The sequence below is a fragment of the Coffea eugenioides genome, chromosome 5 (genome assembly GCF_003713205.1).
Source record: "Coffea eugenioides isolate CCC68of chromosome 5, Ceug_1.0, whole genome shotgun sequence".
Classification (NCBI taxonomy): Eukaryota; Viridiplantae; Streptophyta; class Magnoliopsida; order Gentianales; family Rubiaceae; genus Coffea; species Coffea eugenioides.
Window position 1 is genome coordinate 52138543 of NC_040039.1, and position 12691 is coordinate 52151233.

Sequence of the window (12691 nt, forward strand, 5' to 3'; positions counted from 1 at the left end):
TCGCTTTAGTTAAAAACCAATCAAAATTGTCAAAAATTGGTTAAACCAATGACCCGATTTTTAAACTTTTCTTCTTTTCCCCATACATAATTTGAGTTATCTAAATTGTAACACAATCATTTATGAATAGGAATAAGAAAATGCCACCCACTTAGTGTAAGTACCAAAATCACTCGCTTTCCTGAATAATCTCTAAATCAAGATATTTTCATCCCTATGATCTTATCAATTTAGCATCAGTGATTCCAATTTGCATTAATTTGTTTTATTTTAGTTTTTCAAGTAGTTTGGTGAATGGGTATTAGCCATGAACTTACATTTTTATATATAATTATTAGGTGTATATTTGATTGCAAGTCTAATATTTTTGGTTCTATGATTGGCCGAATATAACTAAAAACTTAATTTCAATATTTCTGAAACCTAGAAAAATATAAAATAATTATGACATCATGCTGACGTTAGCGGATTTTTGAGAACAGTCCGACTGATCTGACCAATTGGCCCTTAACATAGTAGTTTAGCTGAGTCACTATCCAACCCGAATTTAATAACATTGCATGTAGTTTATGCATATTAGGATACATCTAGAGGTTGAAGAGTACCTCTAACTTTTAAAATCACACCACCTGCTATTTTTTATGTGAACTAATATGCTTAGACACAAGGGTGTTAATAATGGTGCCTCAAAGTACCTGTAATCAACAATTGCGTTCGAAGTACCAGCTAAGAAAATCAAAATGTTAAACTTCACTCTTAAGTTATTAAAAGAATTAATTATTCCAGTATCGAGCCAATTGATGAAATTGTTAATTGCAACCACAGAGAATAATTATGATCCAAATTGAGCCAACTTAAGGATATCATTGTTTCCAAAAAAAAAAATCAAAACTTGAAATGTATGACCTAGATCGAGCCAACTGATGTGGCCCAATTTAGGCTATAAACCTCACTTTGCAGTTCTTGATAGTAATTGCAGAAACCTCGGATCGCAGATTTCAGTAAAAGAAATATTTCTATTTAAATGGAATAATTTTCAAGTTGAGTTAAATTAAAGATTCATCTTATATACACTGACAGTATATATACTGTCAATCTTAAATAAATGACAATTATGCAAATTTTGAATTTAAAATTCAACTTTTATATATGTGTCATGCATCTAATTCTAACAGGGTATACACTATCAGTGTATATAAGATTTAGGTTTCGTTTGGGGTTGCAGTAGCTTATTGAAAAATACTTCCAGAATAGAGCTTTTAATAAAAGCACTTAGTAACTGTTTAAGTGCCTTTAAATATATTATTTAGAGATATAGTTCAATAAGTACTTATTGTATTGGATAATATGTAATTTAAAATTTTTAAAAGTATTTATCTCTTTATTTGGTTTGGAATATTGGATAAAATGATTAAATTTCATAAAAACTACTCTAAAAGTGCCAAACTTCAATTTTTCCTAAAAGTGTTTTTAACACTAAAAACTCTATTCCTAATTTCATGGGATGATATACGCCAAATACTTTAAAAGTACTTTTAATACCTAAAAGTATTTTTTTACCAAAAGCACTGCAACCCCAAACGTGGCCATATTCTTAAATTAAAGGCTTAGTAAATAATCTAAATAATTTAAATGGAAAAGGAGGCAAAGTGAGCTACAAGTATCTTTCAAGGGGTTAAATTGTAATTATCCTAAATTGATAAAAGAATATTTTGACCAATCACAGTTTCGTACAATCTATATGTGTGTTGATAAGTTTCACTTCTGGTATCACAAAACATTGAAAGAGAGTTCACGGATAACAACACCGATGGATCCCAAACAACTTGCTTGTGGGAGTCTCTTGGTGCTTCACCTGTAGATGGTTCTGATAAATTGCTTTCCCAAAATTTGTTTCTCTGTTTGGTGGAATTAATTCTCATTCTCACCGTCTAACGACACTGCATAACTAAAACTGTTTAGGGGACTTGTGATCTTATCCCCAACTTCAAGGATAGTACTAATGAATGACGACTCCAGAGCAGGATCCCCATATCCTCAGGAAATAAGTAATTTTTGTGAAGTTGAAGACAGTCAATGCATGATCATTCTCAACAGATCTCACATGATGCATCATATAAATTTAGGAACCACTAGGTTTTCGATTTAGATAAACTAAAGTTGGGCAAAGTACTCCGAGTCTATTTTCCTGACGGAGATCATAATACCTTGACCTCTCCTTACCTATTGCCTAAAGATGAAGCCGACGCCATACCCTTTTCATTAGAGCAACTTCGTTACAGTCTTGAACACTTTTCGATTTCAAGGATCTTGAAAAGCCCAGGTGGTGGCAATTACACATCTCGAGTGTGAGATGAAGCTGATTGAGGGAGGGACGAAGACTTGTGTCATATCCTATGAGTTTCATTGGGTGAATTTGCAGGCAAAATCTTGGGTTGGAGACACAAAAGCCCACGATATCAACTCCAGCTAGATTGCAAAACTATACAATCTGACAGGTGTCTACCTACTCAAGAAAAATACAAATTTTTGTATATAGTGGTGAGCAGAGTCGAATACACAGGAATTGTGGATAGTTCATTTCTTATAGAGTCCTGAATAGGGGAAATTTTAAAAAATACAAAAACAACTAATTAACCAACTAATAAAACAACTAACAGAAATAAATAGAAATTAATCAACAGTAGATACGACTCTAGCTAAAGGTGAAACTAGCAACGACACGGTCCATTTAACTGATTATCGTTGCAAAGATAATTCAATTACTCATTAATAGATTAGTTATAGCCATCAACAAACTCTAACAGCCAACTCTTCCTTACTTTATCGATAATTAGACTAGGTACGACCGTAAGATTTAATTCCTCAATTGCATTAAGAATTAGAAAAATCCAACCCTAACCAACAAACACGCTAAGAGGGTTTGTTTAAATTAGATTATACATTTCTCTAACATGAAACCAATCACGCTAGTCGCCGCTAATATCAACCAATCAAACAATTACAGATTTAACCAATTAATATGGCAATAGATTATTAAGTTAATTCGAATATCGGGCCTTTGACATTCAAATAACATCACAAGAAATTAAACTATAAAATGTAAGAATACCAATGAATAAAAGAAATAGATGAAAATAATTCGATCTCACAGATGTTTAGTACCGTGTTTTCAAGTTGATCTTCGACTAAAAAAGAAGATTAGTGGCTTATCGTTGGGAAAAATCCCAAGGCCAAAGCTTTTATAATTTCTCAAAACATTCGGCCACAACAAAAACAAAAGAACAAGGAGGCCATTGTCTCCAAGGAGAAAAGGCCACCCCACTTTTGTTTCTTGCCTCAAATATATAAAGTGATGCTATTGTGTTGCCTTTTCGAAAGTACTAATCACCTGAGAAACTAGCCGATCACTCCGGTTTTGTAGATTCTTAAATAAAATAAACTTCCTGCTAGATAAAAAAGATTGTTTCAAAAAGTCAAGATAGCTAACTATACTAGTGTCCTAATAGGAATAGGAGACTAGTCTTGCAGTGTAGATCCTGCCTTCCATGACTTCAAACCAACTCCAATTCAAGATTAAAAATTACGTGCCAAATCCCGAGTTCCTGGACATACAAAGTGTCTCCTCGCCGAATTGCATAAAAGTCTAGTCTTTTCACTCCGAATCCCTACAACCATTGATAATTACCAAAAATAAGTAGAATTCACCAATTAATGCAATATTTAGTAGAATAAAAGAGAGAAATAATCATAAAATTAATGACAAAAACGCATTCTATCACAATCTTACAAGTCTCTCAAATGATTTTAACTCCAAAGATGATATCCTGTCATACCATGGCTTAACCTCAAATCTTTTATTGCCATTCTCAAGAGGCTGACAATCGGGTGTGCAAGATTTCGCTACGCAGAGAGGATGGTGAAAAGAGTGAAGCTATTGCTGTCTGTCATATGGATATCTCTCGCTGGAACCATGATCGCGTTGCCTTCCATGTACTTGGAGTTGAACCGGGGACCTCCCCTGTTTGCCATGTTCTCCGGCAAAGCTTTGTATTGGTTCCAATCTAGGGCTTCGCCATTCTTGCAATAAGAGTCCAAGAGCTCAAGTTACCATCTCTATTTGGCTGCTGTATTATATCGCGTGCCTCATCTTTCACTTGAATCTGAATAATACGACGATTCAAAGACTCTTTCTACTTTCAGCTGTGAATGTTTTATGTATTTTGATTTCTATCTAAATTTCAAGCTTGTGTTTTAGTAGATTTCAGTGCAGCCTCTGGTAGTTTTCTATTTCTGCCAGTGTCTTAGAATTTGAACTATTGCAGGAGATGCTACTCCTCAAAGGAACAACCTCACGTCCCGTATGCATGTATGTACATACACATATATCTATATGTCTTTGTATGTACACATATATATGTATGCATGCATGTGTATATACCTACACATATGTATATGTGTGTGTATCTGTACACACGCCCTAAATGTAATCTATCATTTTTCTCTCTGACGGCAGGTATGATTTTTGCAGTTCTATCTAATCTATTTTTCTTATGATTTTTTTTCTTCTAGCAACTTTTCTCCATTCTAATAAGAGTATATCTTATATATACTGACAGTGTATACACTATCACCATTTGATTCATGACATGTGTACAAAAATTGAATTTCAAATTCAAATTTTGCATAGTTGTTATTCATCCAACGCTAATAGTGTAGGAAAAATTAATCCTTCTAATAAATATAAACTATTTTCTTAAACATATAGAATAACTTTTCTTAGGGTGCTTTAAATTGTTACATTTGCAATTTTATTTAACTTGGCTAAAATGGTTTGCTGCCTCATTTGTGTTTACTTGAAAACAAATACATAGTTTCAGGTGTATTATAATGCTAAAAGTTTTATGACTACCTCAAGGAATACGTTTTTATTATATTGCAGCGGTTGATCAATATCATCACATTATGCTCCGTTTGTATACAATTTTTAAAAACTTCAATAGGAGTTGACAATCTAGAATAATATAATTCTTTTTGACATATGAGTTTCAATACTTGTAGACATAAGTTTCAAATAGTTGTAATTAAAAATTGCAATTACAATAACTAGTGAAAATAGATACCAATACAAGTGCTTTTAGAGATTTTTTGAAAAAAAATTTCTTTTGCTTTTTCGTCTCTTTCTTTCATATTAAAACCTAATGTTCCAATAACAAAGTTTTAAACCAAATATATTTTTTTAAATTTCCGTGTACATTGATACACCACATTTTGTGAAAGTCAAATCAACCGAGTGAAACTGGACTTTCGCCACTCAAAAAACTTCACTTGCCCCAACCCCAATACGAATTTGATTCACATGCCGCAAACTAAAAAATTAAAAACTTAACATACATAACTAAATGCCGAATAAGAACGTACGATACAATACAAGTTTATTGTACAGCATCATCATATCATAGAAGTTTTTTTCTACTATATTCATTTCTAAATGCCGTTACTATATCATTTCCAATTTTCTTTAAGGAATAAAGAAGGCCTTACAGTATAATAGGTCTGAAGACGAGTCAAGACAAGAAGGAAAGTAGCAGCAAATAAAGCAACCGCAGTCCAGGGACTCCTGAAATAAGTGTAGAAGAGTTCAGCTAGCCATTTTTTGCCTTCTTGTTATATTGTGCCTGAATTTTCTCCTTCTCACCATGGAAAATGGTGATATTCTTAACTCCATAAGTGTTCATCTCTTTGTAAACCTTCACCACCTCTTCATCACTGCCCAAGGTTGTCAGCAATATCCTTTTTTCTCTTAGTTCTTTTTCGTCCTTAGGGTCATCGATCAGTGACTTCATGAACTCAACATTTGTTGTCACTGATCGGTTAGTATTGGTTCTTGGGTACAATCCATAGGCGTTCATGTTCAAGAAGAAAACTTTGGTGTAAATCGAAACAAACCAAACTGGAAGTTCAAGTATTGCATAGAAGTGACCTGGTATGAACTTGATTCCCATCAAAGAATTAGCACTGCTGGGCCTAAAGTGAATTCCCTTGACCTTCAATTCCGTGGCTGGACGAAAGCAATGAATGTACTCTGTCGTGCTACGCTCATTGTCGATCTTTCTTCTCCCCCCTGGAAAACACGGCAAATTAGAAACATACTTGTAAAGCTTTCTGCATTTACCAACATTTCTGAAGTGACTGAAGCAGCCATATTCATTGCTGGCGCTTGATTTTGGAGTGATTGGTTCGTCCTGAGGTGATTCAGAACGAGAAATTGCCAGAAAGCGTCAAGAAGATGAAGGGACAGGTCCTTAGCTGGTCTGCTGGCTATTCCACTGATCTCCGTATATTCCCCAAACATAATTCCATTCAAGAACTCGTTCAGCATCTCTTCACCTTGTTCTTCCCCGTATCTCAAACAAATCAGGAGCTTAAGAAGCCAGAAGGGAATTTGATTTTCAAGTAAAAACATGTCACGAAGTACAATTGCCGATGCCAAGTCACCAAGACAATAGCGTGTGGTGTAAAAGCTTGCGGCACTTTTGCATCTAGAAATTATGGCGTTGATAATGAAACAGGCATCAAGAAGCATCATTTGTGCAAACATTTCATCGTTGTACTTTTTAGTTGAATCTTCAAAATAACAATTTCTAGCATCATTCACAAGTTGAAGTACCTTGGAATAGAAAAAGAGTGCATCATGGCCGCTGTCAGTAAGGAATATCTCCAGGGCTATGAGTTTGAAGTCCTCACCTGATTGAAGCTCCTCTTTGCCATGGTGATAAGGCCCCAAAGAAACAACTAAGGGATCATAGTCTTGGTGGTAGTTCTTGTCCAGTCGTAAACGTGGTGGGACTTTTTGCATATGGCGTCCAAGATTTTGGTTTTCCCTTGATCTGCAAAGCTTATCCGGAATGACAATGTTTGCTGCTCCATTTGGAAGAAGCCGAGATTGTTGTTCTACTGAAACTTTCATAGCCTTTCTTTGAGACGTCTAACTAGTTAATTACTAGTTGCAAATGATTAGTGTTTAAACAATAGGAGCCAGGAAGCCAATATTTATAATAGTAGAATTGTCCTAGCCTCTTAGGTGCATGGTTCGCCAAATCGGACGATTCCGAGTTGACTCGCTCGAGTCATAACCGGAACAGGACCCACCGGTACAATACCGACATCCCCATAGCCGTTTGACCGGAATCTGAGTTGACTCGAATTGACTCGGCCGATATTTACCAAGTCAACTCAAATCGATAAGAAATCAGTAGAACTCACCGAGTTTGGCCGAGTCAACTCGCGAGTCAAACAACAAAATCACCCACATGATTTCTTCTTTCTCCCACCGGTTGCCATCCTCATTCCATCACTTCTGCTAGTGCAACCCATTATAATTAGTTGAGGTTTCTTGAGGATTGTGATTGTAAGACTCGTAATTTCGTTGGGATTGATCCTAATCTTCAGATTGGGAGTATGAACAAGAAAAATTGGAGCAAATTTGGACGTAAGATGAATCTGGGGTATAGGAGTAGTATGGATTGGAGGAGTATTGAGGAGAGAGTGGGTTTCGAGGAGGAGGATAATAGATGGATAGAAATATAGAGTTAGTGAAATCCATTGCCAATGGACGTGCAGGAAGAGATGCGATAGACTAGAGAAGATGAGAACTGTTTTTCGATAGCAAATTGGAAAGGAAGACACGATATGTTTATGCTGGGATAGTTTTAGACTTAATGACGGGATTTTTATATCAATACAAGTTTAAATCCGATCTTATACCCGTTTAACTGCAAATATATAGGTCAAAATTGTAATGTAGGGTATGTTTCGGGTCGATTCCACAAGGAGCAAATTAACCAATTACTAGGTCCTTGTTTTCTCTATTATTTCGACTTATGAATAAATTTGAGCAGAGAAATCATATTGCTATTTTCTACAAATCTGATCTACAAATCTAGTTTAGTAAATGCTAAATGCAAATGGAGAATTTTCACTCTAGGATAAATCTAGGGATGTAGATTCCACTTATGGCATAAACAATACAAACAAATGGATTTACCTCTTGTTATTATTCTTGTTTAACCAGGGATTCATTTTCAATATTACCAAACTTCATTCTCATGATAAAATGGCTTAGAGTAGTCCAGTTTTCCCTATTTTCATGGTGAAATACTACTACTACTACTCTGTTTTTTTCATGAAATGCTAAGTAATCCACTTAAGTGTATCTCTATTTTCATGAACATACAACTTAAGCTCTACTCATGTGTTTCCATTGTCACTACCAATTCTCATTGAACAATAACAACTATAAACATGCTATTGGTGATCAAGCAATAACAAGTAATTACTACATGCACAAATAGACAAGTTAATACAAGATCTAACAAGTGTAAATCACATTCAATTTATCTCATTTAGCCATAAGTTTTATCTACTCACTAGATTAAGAAGTTTAGCTACTCATGAATGATTTAACAATCAAACTCACAAGTTTATTAATACAAAACATCATAAAGTACAAGTACAAGAAAGATAAAAGAAAGCTTAGCCAATTGATGGTGAAGCCCTCCAATTTATGCTATGTTATTGTACAAGATGATTACAAGTAAAACTCCAAATGCTTCTGTAAAACCCACGATTTTTGGCTCAATTTTATTTCTGCCAATTAACTAAATGGATATTTACCATGAGTAAAAGTAAAAAATAATTGTAGGATAGGTTAAAGGATTATTGAGGGATAGAAATGAGATAAGATAGGGTAAAAGTTCATAGCAGTTAAAACTCTTATCTAACCCATCTACTAGTGGGTGGTTATTAGGGTTAGCACACTTATCAAAAAAAAATATCATTCCTCCCTTTCATTGTCTGCCTCCCCTTAGAGCGAGAGCCGTCAGAGAGTAGAGAATGAGAAGAAGGCATCGCTGTCAATCAGTCAGGCAACTAGGCACCTAAACTCGTAAGTCCCAGATTCATGTGAAAACTCCTCGTTTAAATTCTATTAATTGCATTAATTATTCTAAAGATTTTACAGATATGTATTATGTTTGTATGACAAATTTAGAAAAAATTGTATTTGGATTGATAGGAATAGGATGTTAAATCTTAGTTATGGGGTAGAATAAAGTTTAATCTTCTTTCTGTTGAAAGTTTAAAAGAAAAAAAAAAGGACCGCCGCTGCTATTGTGGTTTGTTGCCGAAGCCAAAGCTTCAGCAATACAACAAAAAAAAAAATTGAGGCAAAGGCTGCCAGTTGGCGACCTTGGCCAAGGAGAAAGGTGGGCCGAAAGGCCAACCAAAGAAAACATGGAGTCACCAGCAATTTGCTGGCGACATGGTCCTAATAGGAAAGGTTGGCCGAAAGGCCAACCTAAGGAAAGGGAAAAAAAAAAAAACAAAGCTCAGACCCTCATCTTTCACTAGCCAAAAAGGTCGGCCAAAAGAAGAAGAAGAAGGAAAAAAAATGGGGGATTGTGAATAATAATAATAATAACAGTAATAGAATTTGGGAAAAAAATGGCAAGTATATTTGGGCCAAAATATAGTGTGGGTTTAATGAATTTCCAATAATTAAATTTTAAGTATAAACAGTCCACTTTTCATGGACTAACATAGGAACTAAATTTCAAAACTCAACCTAAAAGAAGGGAATATTTTAAAAGATTTCGTCAGTTAAATTTGTTTAATTAAGACTAAGATATTTAAGTAGAAAGCTAAAACATTTTAATCTATTACCATTAGATTGAATTATACAATATAAGATAGGTTTTAAATTTCTTTTAAATGCTTAAAATAATCGCAATTATAATAACAATATAGATATAGATAAAGTAAATTAAAGATAAAAGCGAAAATAAAATGAAAATATAAATACAAGTGGAGTAAACTATGTCAATAATTATAATAATAAACCAATATATATATATATATATAAATAACACCTACACATGCACAAAAGTGAAAATAAAGCGAAAGGTAATAATAACTAATTAATAAATATATATAAGTGATAATAAAATAAAGTAGCGACAACAAGGGCGATAATAATAATAATGAATAAGTATAAATTATAAATTGATATAGTAAGATAGTAGTCAAGATAATAAGCATGCTTATGAGTAATTATTCTCTTTTAAATTAGGAAACTTTACTAAAAGGAGAGCCGTTCCGATTAAGAAACTTTCTAAAAATAGAAACATTCCAAATTAGGAAACTTTTCGAAAATAGAAATCATCTAATATAGGGAGAATACTGTTAGGGTTCATATAATGGTCTAGACATGAACCTTCGACCTACTCAGAGTTTGTATGTTTATGTATTTATGGGAAATAACGACTAATTAGGAAACCTATGCATTTGATAGGTACGGTATCAGTTTAGAAGATCTAAGGTAACTCCACTTGAGCAGCCAAACGAAGGTTGGTGGTGCTTATCCTTCTGAGATTTCAAATGTGTAAAATGAAATTCTTGTTTTCAATCCTAGTTTGTTGTGCTGACTCGAAAGGTGTTTGATTAAATGCTTTACTTGGATATTTATGAAAGCTATATTTTACTATACAAAATGGACCATGTGACTCATTTGAAATGTTTTGATATGTTCTTATATACAAAATGAGCTGAATCTTTTATGGAAGCAAAGATTTATGTATATGATTTATGAAATGAGTTTTGACAAGTAAAGCTCAGAGCAGTCATGGAATAGACGGTAGGGGCTATAGTCTTGTCTAACCGCCATGGTAGCCTGATATAAAGTCCGGCCGATTGGCGAGGTCATGGTAGCCTGGTATAAAACCCAGCCGATTGACCGATGGACAAAGTCATGGTAGCCTGGTATAAAGCCCAGCCGATTGACAAGGTTGTGACGCCCCCGCTTCTCCCAAGGGCGAACCCTAGGGTATCGACGGGACGCCTGCCTAACTCGCGCCAGGACTCAAAATTTCAAAACAATAAAACTAGATAAACCCACAAGCATACTATTCACTATATATCTAACGCCAAAAGAGTTCTATTTACATCTTCAAAAGTATCGAGTCAAACCACTCTAATACATTAGAATAACAACCAGCAGAAGGTAGACCCTATGGAGGGTCCTTATACAAACCACCAAAACAAAAAACAAACATCCTAACTGTCCGACTATTACAATCAAACCTAACTATACTAGTGAAGGTGCCAAGAAGTTCCCCGCGTCGTCCCCTGCTAAGGAAAACAAAGGAAACGGGGTAAGCTAGAAGCTTAGTAAGTAAACAGGGTAAAAGTGTAAAATTTCACATTTAAAGAAACAGCTATTCCACAAAATGTCAAGTCGAGTGCAAAAGTAACAATACAAAGGAAGGATACAGGTTGGCTCCAAAGCCAAGTCATTTGCCATGCGTGATCTCCTGTCGACACTCCGTCGACCATAAATAAGGTCCGTAGAACTCCACTTGTACACCCACCGAACACCTTATCACCCTCACTGGCCAGTCACCTCACAAACTTGCCCGGGCGAACGAAATCACAAACTTGAGCTTGAGTCACAAGCTCGGGTCACAAACTTGGTCCACATTCTCGGTGAACCGGATTCACAAACTTGGTGACCTCAGACTAAGTTGGACTGGCTTCGACCAAGCCCTGACCGGCTCGAATAGTCCATCTAGGTCGGAAGATCAACCCCAACTTACAAACGTCACCCCGAGCTACAAGCTCAAGGGGTTCAAACCCAAAACTCACAAACGTCACCCCGAGCTACAAGCTCAAGGGGTTCAAACCCAAAATAATTCATGTATACACATCTCATAAAGAAACATAGGTACAAACTAGGGTTTAGGTCGAGTGTGATAAAGTACACCCTCGCCTAAGTTCCCCTTTTATTCACATCAAAACACATAAGCAGTTTATACACATAAACGGCCTGAATACTTACTCAAAATACAAAAGTAGTACAAGAACAAAATCACTTCGTGCGTGTTCGCTAGTAGTGGGCCCCACCGGCTCCGCCTAACTCACCACTGTCTGAAATAGAAGATTGCATCACATATTATCACAAACGGCCACTAACATTCCCAAAACAAGCAAAACGGCAAAATCGGCACATGCAAGTGCGGAAACGGCAAAATGGGCGCACGCGCGCGCGCGGAACGGCAAACGGAAATGGCCAAATCTGCCATCTCAAACCGTTTTGATCAAAAGTTAGGCTAGGAATGTCGGATCAAGGTGAGCGAGACACCATTTCGAAGCTATGAGGAAGGGCTATAATTCTCATGAAGACACCTTAATCTAGATCTGAATGGAAGCAGGTCGAAATTATGGAAAACAGTACCAGAAATTTACGTGTTCGGGTGACGAACAGGGTTTGTTTGCTGGACCATAACTCACAGCTCACAAATCCAAATCAAGAAATTCCAAAGGCGTTGGAAAGCTAGGACATAAGGCTATAACTTTCATGTTTGGACCAAAAGCTGAATCAATACAGAGCATGGAGAAAAATAGGTCCAAACATTCCTGTCAGAACTGTCCAAATTCGAAGGCAGTTCTGACAACCGATCTTGTTTTGGTCATAACTGGAGCTACGGGACTCGGATTTGGATGAACTTTATACCGTTTCGAAGCTGAAACCAAGATCTATATTTCTTATGAAGGGGTCAACACCCAGTTCGTACGTTATCAAAACGGATAAAGCAAGGTCAGAAGCAAAATTCAGAACGTACGCAATTCCAGGGTA

The 12691-nt window shown here is 35.7% G+C and overlaps 2 pseudogenes; one reads left to right on the forward strand and one right to left on the reverse strand.

Moving 5' to 3' along the window:
• The first annotated feature begins 1810 nt into the window (after window positions 1-1810).
• Window positions 1811-4068, forward strand: LOC113772002 (annotated as a pseudogene).
• Window positions 4069-5505: 1437 nt separating this feature from the next.
• On the reverse strand, window positions 5506-6970 carry LOC113772003 (annotated as a pseudogene).
• Window positions 6971-12691: the final 5721 nt, after the last annotated feature.